Consider the following 15166-nt stretch of genomic DNA (forward strand, 5'->3'; position numbering starts at 1 on the left):
ATGACTTGGTATGAAACTCAGAAAACTCTTATGTTAACTGACTGGCTGCAGAAGTCCACACAGTTAAAATTAATAACGGTTTTCTAGTGCTGACTAAGCATCTCAGGTCCATAAAACATCTCTCTAAGACTAAATGCCACATCACTCCCAAAATTTATGAGTCTCGCCAAAAGTTAAAGAATTTGCGGCCGTTTTCTGCCGAGAACTCAACAACTTACCTCATCTGAATGGTCCACACCTCAACGAAACTTGTCATGCAAATCTATCACCATGTCACTTCTCCACAATCCCCACTCAGAGCGTCCTTCAAAATTGCTTCACAACCCCTTCCTAGCGCCCCAGAACGAATTAGAATGCTGGAGCACCAAACCGCTTGCACCAATGAAAGTGTGCATTCTCCCAATGTTACTGCACAGTTTTATTTAAAATCTAATAAATGGGCCACCACTTGATTTTTAACAAACTTACAAATTAGACATATGCTTTAAATGACAACTCAATATCTTATGATTCTATTGATTCCGAACATACTTACTATTTATAAACGTTTTCACATAAATACTTTATCAAGTAACTAGTGCACTCGCACTTCCAATAACTGAACATGAAAAAAAAATTAGAATATGTAAATAAATAATCGTTGCCACATTCTATTGAAATGTCAGTCTCCTGAAATTATCACATCTTCTTGATACTTTGCCATTGTTAAATTACAATTGTTTTTAACACTGGCCAGAATGACTATTCGTTGTATAAATGATATGACAAATTTCATTAATAAACATACAAAGATGTGTAATATCCCTATAAACTAAAAAAATATGTTTAGGAGGCATTGGGGAAATAACAGCTGTAATGCTAGGCTGTCATCTCATATTTTGTTTACTATGATGCCATGCGGTGTTCAGCAGTTACACTTTTTCGTTGATAATTGTGATAATATTCCTTTATTGTAGACATTTAGCTCCTATAGTTTTTTAGATGTGCACAATATTAATAGTCCAATAGACGCATTTCAATGATGTGATTATGCTGGTGTCTTTGTATTTGTGCTATGGGAACCATCGAATTATAACAGAACTAAGAATGTTTGAATGTCGTCATATTCCAGCAAGTGACTAACAATGTTATTACACGTTTCCTGCATAGTCTCTTTCACACTGATGGTCAGAAGCTCAGCCAACCTGCCAGATTCTATGCAGAAAACTGTTGTTTACCTGGCACTGGACGTACTTTCGTTGGTGAGCAAGAGTCCGTCTTTAAAGGCATCCTTCCATTGTAGTCCACAACGTTCAAGCTCAGCCTGGCTAAATCTTATCTTCTCGCCAATATACTGTTTGTAATATTTATTTTCACTGGGATTCTATGGAATGGACACAGACTGGCATACTCTTTTAATTTATTAGAAATTGATCAGTAGCATTTTATGTTACTTTGTACACTTGCAAACATGGTGACAGTCAATTTGTGAAGTTCTGTCAGTTGCGAATCCTGTCATTGGCCCATACTACCAAATGATTATTCCACTCAGTGCTGACTCTCGACCCTGTGAATGAATCACTAAAAATCAAACTGTTGTCAAAGTGGCACATAGGAATCTAAAATTTATATTCCCTGTATTGGAGGATTTTAGTGTCATAAACTTGACTGATCATTGTCAGCAACTGCACAATTATTTTTTTCAACCATATAATAAGGTATAGCTTAAGTTCTGAATGGTAAGTGTTTAGTTATTATGTGCTGAATATATATTTCTATTTGTAACAGGTATTAACATATAATAGCTTCTGAAGAAGGATAGCTTACATATATCTGAAACAGGTAAAGAATAAATACTTATCATCAGTAACTGTTGGATGCTACCTGACTCTGTCTATGAATCAAATATATACTGGAGAAATTACATATAGTAGGCATGTGAAAATTTGTTGGCCACGCTAGATGCAAAGCTGGGTGCAGTGCTACATAGGTCTGTAGTTGTGGGTTGAGGAAGACCGTTTTCTTGTATACCTTTCATTGCTGACAACTCACATGCATGTCTGCCTTGTATCAATAAGTTGCTGTGGTATAATTTTTGACATGGAAGTAACATGAATTTATGAATGTGCATTATAGAGATGGCAATCTTCAGTTGTGGTACTTATTTCTAGCACATAATATGAGATTAAATTAAGACAGTTGTAATACAAAGCAATAAGCAGAAGAAAAACGAGACAAAAATATTTATTAACCATTGTGGTCATGTCTCATATTGCATAAGAAATTTAAATAGAAATACAATTACTGTTCTTAATCAATTAACATGTGCCCACTCAGACAATGCATCACTTCTTCTGGCATTTACAGTATCACCACTGTGGGGTCGTTGAAATTTATGGTCAACTTCACCCCATTTGAAGGTCCTTTCTTTATCAGGTATACATAAGATTCACGATTTTATTGAATTGTAGTTGATGTATAATGTTTGTACCTACAAACATTAATTTTGCAGATAGGTAGTATAAATCAAATCTCTAAAGGAAACTGATAGTATGATAGTGGCCAGAGTATAATAATATTTGCTGAGATTGAAGTGCTATTCTAATTTAACAACTCTTACCATGGTATTCATTGACTGGGAACTTTAAACACAGAATTGCAAAAGACTAATCAAAACAAAGATAAAAGCAGTTACTGATGTTTTAAATTCTTAACTTGATTTTTAATTTGATGAATGTGGCTTAAAGTGGTCAAGTTGTTGCCGATCTAGTTCTTGATGAATCTAAACTTCCATATCAGCATAAAACTTCAAAACATCTAAATAAAGACAATAACTAAAATGACAAATATAAAACACATCAAGAATTTTTCGGAAAATCATATCTGAAAATTTCTGACTAATTGATTGTACCACCCAAGAGTCCATTCGACAATGGATCAACAATTTTTTTAAATAGTTGGTAAAATGTACTCTATGACATCCTACAGACGTTAATGAAATTATAAAATTTTACAAACATGATTTTGGTGGAGATAAATTGATAAGCGATGGAGCATGTTTTTTGCAACTTTTGAAGATACTAAAATGGGCAGATCAAAACATGGGGGAAGTTGCAGTAGACAAGAGGACTAATTCCAGAGTTTGTACACTTTGTTTGCTTTCTTGTTATGATTACTGAATCATCCTCTTCTAAGGAATGAGGCTTTTCTTTTCTTTTACATCAGTTCAAAACTTACTTGAGATCAGTAATGTTACAAGATGGAATTAATCATATAGCTGTTACTGATAAATTAGATCTAGATGATTTTTAAGTACCTTTATTTTGCGACATGCAAAGTGCAACACTGTTTTTCCATTGTGCAAGTGACTGTATAGAATAACTTACTTGAGATCAGTAGTGTTACAAGATGGAATTAATCATATAGGTGTTACTGATAAATTAGATCTAGATGATTTTTAAGTACCTTTCTTTTGCAACATGCAAAGTGCAACACTGTTTTTTCATTGTGCAAGTGATTATATTGAATAACAATTAATTCAGTAATTAATATTTTAAGAATCATTTTTAATTTTAACCCTAAAAAAATTTCCATTGCATGAATTTTTCTTCTATTTACAATTTCTAGGGGGAGACCACTTTTTAACACATTTTTATTAGGTCGCTCTCTTGCCTCTTTGTCTGTTTGGTACGGATTTTGCAATTGACCTTAAACTAACTTCCTGATGAACTAGAGACTTGAAACTTCCAAATTGCTTATAACTGAAGGATAATGTAATATTAACTGCCTTGGAGTCTGCTGTGTGGTGGAAGGTACTTTGTTTTCTTGTCTATTTGGTTCAAATTTTGTAGCCGATTTAAAACTAATTTCCCAATAAGCTAGAGACGTGGAACTTTCTACATAGTTCAGAACTGGATGAGAACGCAATATTAACTTGCTTTGTTTTGTTTGGTGTGTGGCACATGGTACTTTTTTATTACGTATGTGTGTCTGTTCATTGCAAAAGTTGCCATTGAATTCAAACTAACTTCCAGAGCATTATTTGTCAAACCTTTGTGCTCAAGAGCCAATATTGACATTATGGGCTGGCACCTTGAGCTGCATATGACCCGTTCTTATTACGGTATTAATTGGTAAACTGCATAAATTAGTATGTCATGAACCATAATGTAGCTACATTAATAGTGTGATAATGTCATCACTGGCCCCAAAGTACTGATCGTTAAAACTGCACGATTTGGAACACTTAATATCGTCTGTTCTCGTTCGGATTTATTTTAGTAATTATATTTACTGTTCAAAAGGTCTTAATTTTTGGCAGTGGCTAAGTGTATAGTATTACAAATATCTACCTGAATAGTAATCGTTTTCAAAACGACTGTTTTTTTACCATTATGAGCTAAAGCTTTTATTCATGTGACTGACACAACACAAATGATGTGTCTAGGTCTTATGTATGTTGCGCATTGTCCCTTGAAAACGACAACTAGACCAATGACAAAATTTAATCTATTTACACTTGTCTGTTTATACAAGCATAAACAAAACTTTGCAAATTCTTGATGGAATTGATATGAAGCTGGCCACCTGAGAAACATGGATTGAAGCTGGCCATCTTTTCTCAAGTGGTTCCTGTACGAACAGATCTTTGTGAATGCTGCAAGAATGTAACCTAATGAATGCACCAATAATAAGACATAGTGGACGCACCAACAACTGCCTAGAACAATTTTGTGATGGAGTGATGAAGTCATTGTTGCAAGTGCCTGCACATTAACTTGTAATTTGTAATGTAGGCCACAGTTCTGTTGTCAGCATGAAAATACTGCATGGTGAAAACAGAAATTGGCTAAATTTGGGAAATGTAGCCTGGGTGTTCTAGAACTGTGTCTCATATAAATTTTATATGGGAATATAAGCATTAACAAGGCTAGCTGAGCACATAAAATTCCATGATAAACAGTGTTAATGGTTATCATGGTTAAACGGAAGGTGGTCAGACAGCTTTTAGTGAAAAAGAAGATGAGGTTGGTCTTCTGGAGTGTGTACAAACTGGGGATTTCAGCTTTTTGCCATGGATCTTCAATATGTAGCAAAAGCATTCCTGCCCAAGGAAACAGTGAAACTTTATGTGGGGAAAGTTCTTATGAAAGGCCAACGACTACTAGAAGTTACATTCCTTCACAGAAAGGATATTATACAGCCTGTAACTGATGATACGGTGCAGACACAATATACATCTACATCTATATACACACTCCACAACTCAAGCAGATGGTACCCTGTAGCACAATGAGTGCTTTCCTTTCCTGTTCCACTCGCAGATAGAGTGAGGGAAAAACAACTGTCTCTATGTCTCCTAATTTGTTGTATCTAATCTTCGTGGTCCCTAAGCGAAATGTATGTTGGTGGCGTTACGTAATTTCTGCAATCAGCTTCAAATGACGCTTGCCGGCTGGAGTGGCCGAGCGGTTCTAGGCGCTACAGTCTGGAACCGCGCTACCGATGCGGTCGCAGGTTCGAATCCTGCCTCGGGCATGGACGTGTGTGATGTCCTTAGGTTAGTTTGGTTTAAATAGGTCTAAGTTCTAGGGGACTGATGACCACAGCAGTAAAGTCCCATAGTGCTCAGAGCCATTTGAACCATTTGAAATGACGCTTCTGTAAACTTTCTCAGTAGTGTTCTTTTAAATGAATGTCTTCTTCCCTCCAGGTATTCCCATTTGAGGTCCCAAAGCATGTATGGAACACTTGCATGCTGATCAAGCCCACCAATAACAAATCTAGCAGCCCACCTCTTAATTGCTTCGGTGTCTTCTTTCAATTCGAGCTCGTGCATATCCTAAACACTTAAGCACTACTCAAGAATAGGTCGCGTTAGCATCTTATAAGAGGTCTCCTTTACAGATGAAGCACACTTCCCTAATATTCTTCCAATAAACCGAAACCGACCGTTCGCCTTCCCTGCTCGTTCCATTTCATATCGCTTCGCAACGTGACACCCAGATACTTAAACGATGTGACTGTGTCGGACAAGACCTTACTTATGCTGCATCCGAACATTTCAGGTCTGTTTTTCATACTCATCCGCGTTAACTTACATTATTCTAGATTAAAAACCAGCTGCCATTCGTAACACCGACTAGAAATATTGTCTAGGTTATCTTGTATCAACCTACGATCACTTATCATCGACACTTTTCTATACAACACAGCATCATCAGCGAACAACGACAGATTGCTGCCCACCCTGTCTGCCAGATCGTTTATGTGTATAGAAAATAGCAACGGTCCTATCACCCTGCCCTGGGGCACTCCTAGTACTACCCCATTTCGCTCTCAAGGACAACATCTCTGGGTTCTATTACTCAAGAAGTCTTTGAGTCAGGCATATATCTAGGAGCCTGTTCCGTACACTCATACCTTCGTTAACAGTCTGCAGTGGGGTACGGTGTCGAATGCTTTTCGGAAATCTAGAAATATGGAATCTGCCTGTTGCCCTTCATTCATAGTTCGTAGCATATCATGTGAGAAAAGGGAAAGCTGTATTCTGTACGAGCGATGCTTTCTAAAGCCGTGGTGATTCGTGCACTTGTGGTTTTTGGTCTATAGGATATTTATTATATTCGAAAGCAGAATGTGGTCCAGAATTCTGCAGCAGACTGATGTTACGGAAATGGTTGGCAATTCTGCGGGTCCGTTCTTTTACCCTCCTTATGAACTTGAGTCACCTGCGCTTTTTTCCAGTCGCTTGGCACTTTGCGCTGGTCGAGAGATTCGCGATAAATGCAAAGTAAATAAGGGACGAATGACGTAGAGTACTCTTTGTAAAACCAAACTGGGATTCCATACGGTCCAGGTGACTTATTTGTTTTCAACTCTTTCTGTTGTTTCTCTACGCCAGGGATTCTTATTACTATGTTGTCCATAAGGGAGTCTGTTTGATGGTCAAACAATGGCACGTTTGTACGAATCTCCCGCGTGAACAATTTTTTTAATGTGGAATTTAAAATTTCAGCCTTTCTTTTGCTGTCTTCTACTGCCCAACTAGACCGGTTGCTGAATGGAACCCTTAGAATCGCTTTGTAATTTTACAAAGGACCAGAATTTCTTCGGGCTCTCCACCAGATCTTTAGAAAAGGTATAACGGTAGTAGCTGTTACATGCTTCGTGCATATATCTTTACACAGACGCACGAATCTCTACTCATTTTTGCATGCCGTCAATTGCGGGTCCTCTTTTGAACTGAGAGCGCTACAGCATTTGCTTCCTCATCAATGTCTGAATTTCGTTATAAAACCACAGTGGGTCTTTTCCATCCTTAATCCACTTACTAGGCACACACTCGTCCAGAGCACGGTTTACAATCTATATAAACCTTGTCCATAATTCCTCTATGGCCATCATTCTGGAATTAAATGATTGCTGTTCACTGTCTAAGCGAGATGCTAACAACTGCTTATCTGCTCTTTCTTCAGATACACTCTCATGACAGGAATGGGGGAAAGAAATACAGTAGAAGATGAATGGGTAGCTTTGAGGGCTGAAGTAGTGAAGGCAGCAAAGGATCAAGTAGGTAAAAAGAGGAGGGTTAGTAGAAATCCTTGGGTAACAGAAGAAATATTGAATTTAATTTATGAAAGGAGAAAATATAAAAATGCAGAAAATGAAGCAGGCAAAAAGGAATACAGACGACTCAAAAATGAGATCGACAGGAAGTGCAAAATGGCTAAGCAGGGATGGCTAGAGGACAAATGTAAGGATGTAGAGGGTTATCTCAATAGGGGTAAGATAGATACTGCCTACAGGAAAATTAAAGAGACCTTTGGAGATAAGAGAACCACTTGTATGAACATCAAGAGCTCAGATGGAAACCCAGTTCTAAGCAAAGAAGGGAAAGCAGAAAGGTGGAAGGAGTATATAGAGGGTCTATACAAGGGTGATGTACGTGAGGACAATATTATGGAAAAGGGAGAGTATGTAGATGAAGACAAAATGGGAGATACGATACTGCGTGTAGAGTTTGACAGAGCACTGAAAGACCTGAGTCGAAACAAGGCCCCCGGAGTAGACAACATTCCATTGGAACTACTGACGGCCTTGGGAGAGCCAGTCCTGACAAAACTCTACCATCTGGTGAGCAAGATGTATGAGACAGGTGAAATACTCTCAGACTTCAAGAAGAATATAATAATTCAAATCCCAAAGAAAGCAGGTGTTGACAGATATGAAAATTACCGAACTATAAGTTTAATAAGTCACAGCTGCAAAATACTAACACGAATTCTTTACAGACGAATGGAAAAAACTAGTAGAAGCCGACCTTGTGGACAATCAGTTTGGATTCCGTAGAAATGTTGGAACACGTGAGGCAATACTGACCCTACGACTTATCTTAGAAGCTAGATTAAGGAAGGGCAAACCTATGTTTCTAGCATTTGTAGAATTGGAGAAAGCTTTTGACAATATTGACCGGAATACTCTATTTCAAATTCTGAAGATGGCAGGAGTAAAATACAGGGAGCGAAAGGCTATTTACAATTTGTACAGAAACCAGATGGCAGTTATAAGAGTCGAGGCACATGAAAGGGAAGCAGTGGTTGGGAAGGGAGTAAGACAGGGTTGTAGTCTCTCCCCGATGTTATTCAATCTGTATATTGAGCAAGCAGTAAAGGAAACAAAAGAAAAGTTTGGGGTAGGTATTAAAATCCATGGAGAAGAAATAAAAACTTTGAGGTTCACCGATGACATCGTAATTCTGTCAGAGACAGCAAAGGACTTGGAAGAGCAGTTGAACGGAATGGATAGCGTCTTGAAAGGAGGATATAAGATGAACATCAACAAATGAAAGACGAGGATAATGGAATGTAGTCGAATTACGTCAGGTGATGCTGAGGGAATTAGATTAGGAAATGAGACACTTAAAGTAGTAAAGGAGTTTTGCTATTTGGGGAGCGAAATAACGGATGATGGTCGAAGTAGGGAGGATATAAAATGAAGACTGGCAATGGCAAGGAAAGCGTTTCTGAAGAAGAGAAATTTGTTAACATCGAGTATAGATTTTAGTGTCAGGAAGTCATTTCTGAAAGTATTTGTATGGAGTGTAGCCATGTATGGAAGTGAAACAGGGACGATAAATAGTTTAGACAAGAAGAGAATAGAAGCTTTCGAAATGTGGTGCTACAGAAGAATGCTGAAGATTAGATGTGTAGATCACATAACTAATGAGGAAGTATCGAATAGGATTGGGGAGAAGATAAGTTTGTGGCACAACTTGACCAGAAGAAGGGATCGGTTGGTAGGACATGTTCTGAGGCATCAAGGGATCACCAATTTAGTATTGGAGGGCAGCGTAGAGGGTAAAAATCGCAGAGGGAGACCAAGATATGACTACACTAAGCAGATTCAGAAGGATGTGGATTGCAGTGGGTTCTGGGAGATGAAGAAGCTGGCACAGGATAGAGTAGCATGGAGAGCTGCATCAAACCAGTCTCAGGACTGAAGACCACAACAACAACAACAACAACCCTCTTGACTGATTTATTAACTCTCGTAACCACTGTCACTGTGATGACTTCATGATCAGTAATTCCCGTCTCTGTACTGACGCCATCGATAACGTCCGGCCTGTTTGGAGCTACAATGTCCAAAGCACTTCCATTACTTGTTGGCTGCCGAACTAGCTGCTCAAGACAGTTTTCGGAAAACGTGTTCAAAGGCGCTTCACAAAACTGTTTGTCTGTACCCCCTGCAGTGAATCCATACGCGTCCCAGTCTGTACTCGGTAGGTTAAAGTCGCCACCAAGTAGTATTGTATTATGTGGGTATTTATGCACAACTGACCATAGACTTTCTTTGAATGGCTCTAGAACTGTCACAGCGGAGTTGAGTGGTCGGTAAATACATCCTACAATTAACTTGGTTTCGCTTATACCTGTTATGCGCAACCAGGTAACTTCACTATCACACTCAGTTTCAACCTCAGTTGACAAAATATTTTTGTCGACTTCAGTGTACACCCTCCCCCTCCCCATTCCAAGACTCGCTAAATATCTCAAACTTTTTGTTTCGGGTTTTATTCAGCTCTCAGTCCAAAGGATAATTTGAGTTCGAGAACTTTCCTGGAGGGCAATAAATTCGGGAACTTCGTTACGAATTTTTACAGACAAACTGCCGTTACTCTTAAGGCGGTCTGATTTCCTTATATGCGTATCGACTAGCGAATGTTCATGAGAGCACCTCAGACTACCACACAGCCTAAGAAAGAAATCCATGTCTACTCCACAAGTACTATGCTACCCAGGAAGCTGCTTCCTTTGTGTAGTGCACCACTGCCCTATCAAGGGGAATCATACGAATCTCCACCCAATAATACAGGTCCAGAAATCTGCAGTAAAGTTCGTCACAGAGACGACGAAACTTCTGGTTGAGATCCTCCATTGGGCTCCAAACCAAAGGACACTGATCAACTCTGTAAACAATGCTGCAAACTGCGAGCGCTGCTTGCGCACCGCGTGCATGCCTGCAGTCTTCACCACCTCCGCCAGCCACCTTAATTACTGAGTATGGCCTCAGAACCCATCCAAGTGGTGTCACTGATGCCGACGTGAGTCACAACTTGTAGACGACTGCACACTGTATGCCCGACAGCTGCATGCAGTGCCGCCTCATGATGGATGAGACCCTACGCGGCGGAAAAATAGAGTGCACATTAGCTTTGCCCTTAATACTATCTTCCTAAGGGGCTCCATAACGCGCCTGACATTAGAGCTCCCAACTACTAGCAAACCCCTGCCCATATGTCCCTGCTCGTACCCTGCCGAAGAAACGGCACCCATTCACTCACACAGGGCGAAATGTCGAGGCCATAAGGCCAACCTCCACGTTGGTCCTCCGTCTCAAGCGAAGCGAACGCGTTACCACCCGCCACTCACAGAGCTGGTACACTGCATTGGGTACGCAAGAAGGTGCCTCAGCAGTAGACCCCCTGGGTGAAATAATCGAGCCGGCTGGTGGGCCGAGCGGTTCTAGGATCTACAGTCTGGAACCGCGTGACGGCTACGGTCGCAGGTCCGAATCCTGCCTCGGGCATTGATGTGTGTGATGTCCTTAGGTTAGCTAGGTTTAAGTAGTTCTAAGTTCTAGGAGACTGATGACCTCAGAGGTTAAGTCCCATAGTGCTCAGAGCCATTTGAACCATTGTTTGAAACAAGCAACACCTGAGGTGTCCCTGCGAAGCTCCAGAATCTCCGCCACTGCAACATCCCGAGGCGTTAGGAAAAAAGTACCCTCTTATTTTTGTGAGTGCAATCCTTAGAAAGACATATGGTGAACCATTGTACCACAAACCACTGTGCTTTGAGAGGGATAAATTCTGCAGGACTAAAATGTCTTTGATGTTAGCAATCCTTAGAATAAAGCCCAACAAACTACTCATTTGCCATTAAATCTTCATAAACGACTCTTTGGCAAAAATAAGGCTTGCTTGGTTTGAGACAAGGCACAACTTCCATAAAAAATTGAAAAATATTCAGCTCTTTTCATATCGTCCATAATTCCTTAGAAGAGTGCAGTTGCCATCAGCTCGAAAATTTCATTTTGATTAGTGTGGTGAAGCCACTTGTAACCACCTCTTCGTAATCAAGATTTTAATTCTGCCACATATTTTGTTCAAGCCTTAAAATGTCATAATATTGGCATTTTTATCGTAATTGGAGTCTTGAATTGAGAGACCCTGTCTCACCAGTGCTTTAAATGTGCTGAATATTTTCTGTAATGCATTCTCATTTGCCGTCATTTGCTTCAACGGAAATGATTATATTGATTGAACGAAATTGAGGGTTTCAATGCTTTTTGAAGCTTTAGTGCAATTAATATGAAAAGAACTTACTGTGTGAGAGTGTATCCCCCTTGCACCACATTTCCAGTTGGAAACTCCATAGTCAACCCAAGTTAATTTCGATTTTCGATTTAATGGGCTATTACTTTTCATTCTTACACACCAGTACAGATGTGACAAATTTGCTTTTTGTCTTTGTTGGATTATGCTTCCTCCAATTTTTAAAAACTGAAGGCACTGAAAGGTTCTTTGTGACTGACGTTAAAAACCAATATATATGTTTTTATACTGTACAAAACATTTAAAAAATCAACACAAATATTTAAAACAATAAGAATGACGCAGATGTTCTGTATCACTAAGCCTTTTTCATTTATATTTCAGGTACGTGATGTATAATGAACGCTCAAATGAAAAGGTACAAACGTTCCTAACAACCAAATTTGCTGAAATCTGCATATGCCATTTGGGGATAACATTGTCAGACATCTAGGGAGATGAATGTAGCATCTTCATCTCCCCTGAAGAAATTCAAAGCTGTGCTCTCAGCAGGCAACGTGATGCTCACCACCATTTTTGAAGTCCGTGGCCCTACGTCTACATCTGTATTTACAGTGATACTTCGCAAGGCACTGTCTGGTGTGTGACGGAGGTACCTTGTACCACTACTTATCATTTCCTTTCCTGTTCCACTCGCAAACAGAGCGAAGGAAAACGACTGTCTATATGCCTTCGTATGAGCTCTAATTACTCGTATCTTATCTTCTTGGTCTTCACGCAGCCTGTGTGTCGAAGGCAATAGATGACCCTGCAGTCAGCTTCAAATGACGGCTTTCCAAACTTTCTCAGTACTGTTCTTCGAAATAAATATCTTCTCCGTCGAGGAATTCCCACTTGAGGTCCCAAAGCGTCTCAGTAACACTTTCGTGTTGTTTGAACCAAATCTAGCAGCCCACCTCTGAAAGTTTATTATATTTGATTATATTTGTTGTTAAATATTTATTATATTTCAATTGAGTATATGTTCAAGGATTCTGTAGCAAACAGAGGTTAGGGATATTGGTCTGTAATTTTGCAGGTCCGTTCTTTTACCCCTCTCATATATTGGAGTCACTTGCGCTTTTTTCCAGTCGCTTGGGCCTTTGTGCTGTGCGAGTGATTCGTGATAAGTGCAAGCTAGGGAAGAGGCCAACGCTGTAGAATACTCTTTGTAAAATCGAACTGGGATTCATCAGGACCTGGTGATTTATTTGCTTCCAAATCTTTCAGTTGTTTCTCTACACCCGGTGTGCTTATTACTACTTCGTCGATACGTGAGTCTGTCCAATTGTCAAATGGCGGTATGCTTGTACAATTCTCCTATGTGAACGATTTCTTGAACGTGAAATGTCATACTTCAGCTTTAGTTTTGCTGTCCTCGACTGCCACACCAGATTGGTCAACAAGGGATTGAATGGAAGTCTTAGACCCGCTTAGTGATTTAGATGTGACCCGAATTTTCTTGGGTTCTCTGACACATCTTTTGCTAAGGTGTGTCGGTGATTGTTGTTGTATGGTTCGTGCATAGATCTTTTCACAGACGCACGAATATCTACTAACCTTCACTTGTCGTCATTTGTATGTTCGCTTTTGAACCGAGGGAGCAACAGCCTCTGCTTCCTCAGCATCCACCGATTTTCTTTATTAAACCATGGTGTGTCTTTTCCATACTTTATCCACTTACTGGGCACAACCATCCAAATCACGAGATACAATCTGCTTAAACTTTACCCATAATTCCTCCACATCTATCGTACTGGAACTAAGTGATACCAGTTTACCGTCCAACTGAGATGCTAATAACTGCTTATCTGCTCTATCTAGCAGAAACAGTCTCCTAGCCTTCTTGACTGGTTTATTCTCCTTCGTAACCATAGTTGCTGTAATGATATCATCATCGCTGATCTCCGTTTCTATCCTGACATTTGGCGATAAGGTTCGATCTATTCGTAGCTATAAGGTCTAAGGTATTTCTATGGCGTGTGGGCTGCCGAGCTAGCTGCTCAAGACAATTTTCTGAAAACGTTTTAAAATGTATTTTGCATGACTGTCTGTCTGTAACCCCCACAATGAACGCATAGACATACCGTAGTATTGCATGATCTACATATTTATGGCTATTGACCGTAGCTTTTCTTTGAGTGACTCTAGAACTGTAACAGAAGAATCGGGTGGCCGATAAAAACATCCAGCAACCAGCTTGGTTTCACCTGAACCTGTTATACGCGACTAGATAGCTTCACTGTCACAGTTAACTTCGACCTCAATAGAGACAATATTTTTGTCAATAGCAATGAACATTCCCCCTCCCATTTCCTCTAATCTGTTTTTCCGATAAACGTTCCACGACTCGCCAAATATTTAGGGTTTTCAGCTTCGAATTTCAGCCAGCTCTCAGCCCAGGAATGATTTGAGCGCAACAAATTTGCTGGAGAGCAGTAAATTCGGGAACTTTATCACGAGTACTTCTACAGCTTACTGATAAAATTGTGACAGTCGAAGTATATTTATTCTGAATGCCATTTGACTTCCCTTACTGCATGGTAAACTGGCGAGTGTTCATCACAGCACCTCAAACTACTGCCTAGCCTAAAACACCCTCATGTCCAAACCGCAAGTACTTTGCTACCCGAGTAGCTCCTTCCTTTGTGCAGTGCAGTCGAATTCCTCGACCACGGAAAAACCATTAACAGTGACGTTGGCACTCCATAGTCTAAGCAAGTCCATCAAGAGCAAACGGCCTTGGCTGGTCCACGATAACAAATGTCCATACATCTGCAAGGTCATACAGGAGTTTAATGAACAAGTTCATGTGGGTGCGACTTGAGCATCCGTCCTACAGCCCAGACATATCGCCATACGACTTCCATGTGTTTGCTCCGCTAAAAAAACATCTCAAAGGGAACTTGGATGACGAACTGAAGGACACAGTGAAGGACTGGCTTCTGTCACAGACACATTGGTTCTGGGTACAAAAAATCCTTCGGCTCGTGAAACTTTGGGATAGTTGTGTTCGGGCCCATGGTGACTATTCTCGAATAAAGACTTCAATTGTACCCACAGTGTTTTATTGTATCTTTTCTTTTCAACACCCCTTATATTTCAGAAGGTCATAGTCATGTGTGTAGAAGGTAACAAACTTATTATTAAAATCACAATAATACGTTTGGTAAACTGAAGAAATTTAAACCACATGCTCTGGAGTTTAAAACTGTAACACTACACACTTGGATTTAAGGTTGATTCATACTAGGCATAATGGACCATCACCTCACGTAACTGTCACATTATTGTGTTTCCACACTGGAC

General features: G+C 39.7%; 1 protein-coding gene across 2 annotated transcripts in view; it reads left to right on the plus strand.

Moving 5' to 3' along the window:
* Positions 1-2335: 2335 nt before the first annotated feature.
* The window catches only part of LOC126272612 (uncharacterized), a 62582-nt gene continuing 49751 nt past the window's right edge, over positions 2336-15166 (plus strand). For both annotated transcript variants that reach the window (XM_049975557.1, XM_049975558.1), the window contains exon 1: positions 2336-2415. The gene's annotated coding sequence lies outside the window, so the exon portion shown is untranslated. The remainder of the gene's footprint in view (positions 2416-15166) is intronic.

Source organism: Schistocerca gregaria, chromosome 5, assembly GCF_023897955.1.
Source record: "Schistocerca gregaria isolate iqSchGreg1 chromosome 5, iqSchGreg1.2, whole genome shotgun sequence".
In the NCBI taxonomy this organism is placed as follows: Eukaryota; Metazoa; Arthropoda; class Insecta; order Orthoptera; family Acrididae; genus Schistocerca; species Schistocerca gregaria.